Source organism: Echinops telfairi, unplaced genomic scaffold (assembly GCF_000313985.2).
Source record: "Echinops telfairi isolate 266 unplaced genomic scaffold, ASM31398v2 ScPeMD7_4;HRSCAF=17, whole genome shotgun sequence".
Classification (NCBI taxonomy): domain Eukaryota; kingdom Metazoa; phylum Chordata; class Mammalia; order Afrosoricida; family Tenrecidae; genus Echinops; species Echinops telfairi.
The window spans coordinates 38,782,957-38,783,364 of NW_022103900.1; positions in this window are offsets into that span (position 1 = coordinate 38,782,957).

A 408-nucleotide genomic window follows, 5' to 3' on the forward strand; every position below is an offset into this window, starting at 1 on the left:
TTCTTTCCTATTTCTAAATCTGTCCCTTTGTATTTCTGTACAGAAGATTTTCAAACCTGTATCTACCTCTGGAGTCTTAAATCTTTATTTTTCCCTCATATTTCTTATCTGTAAGGATTCTTTTCTCAGAGATTTTATTTTACATAGCAATCTCTTCTTTTAATAAAGCAATATTTTTTTCTGTTCAATGAAAGCAGAATTTAAGGGTGTTTTTTTTTCCTCCTGTTTCCCATATTTACTCTTTATCCTTCCCTTTTCCTGTAGGTTGTTTTTAGTTTTTGCATTTTCCTTGAATTAAAGCCAGTTTTTTCTAATGTTCATATTGAAAGCATCCTTAGGTGCTGAGCTAGTTTATTGTGCCAGCCTGGCTGATAAACACAAATGGGATTAACCGAAGGGCAGAGAGAT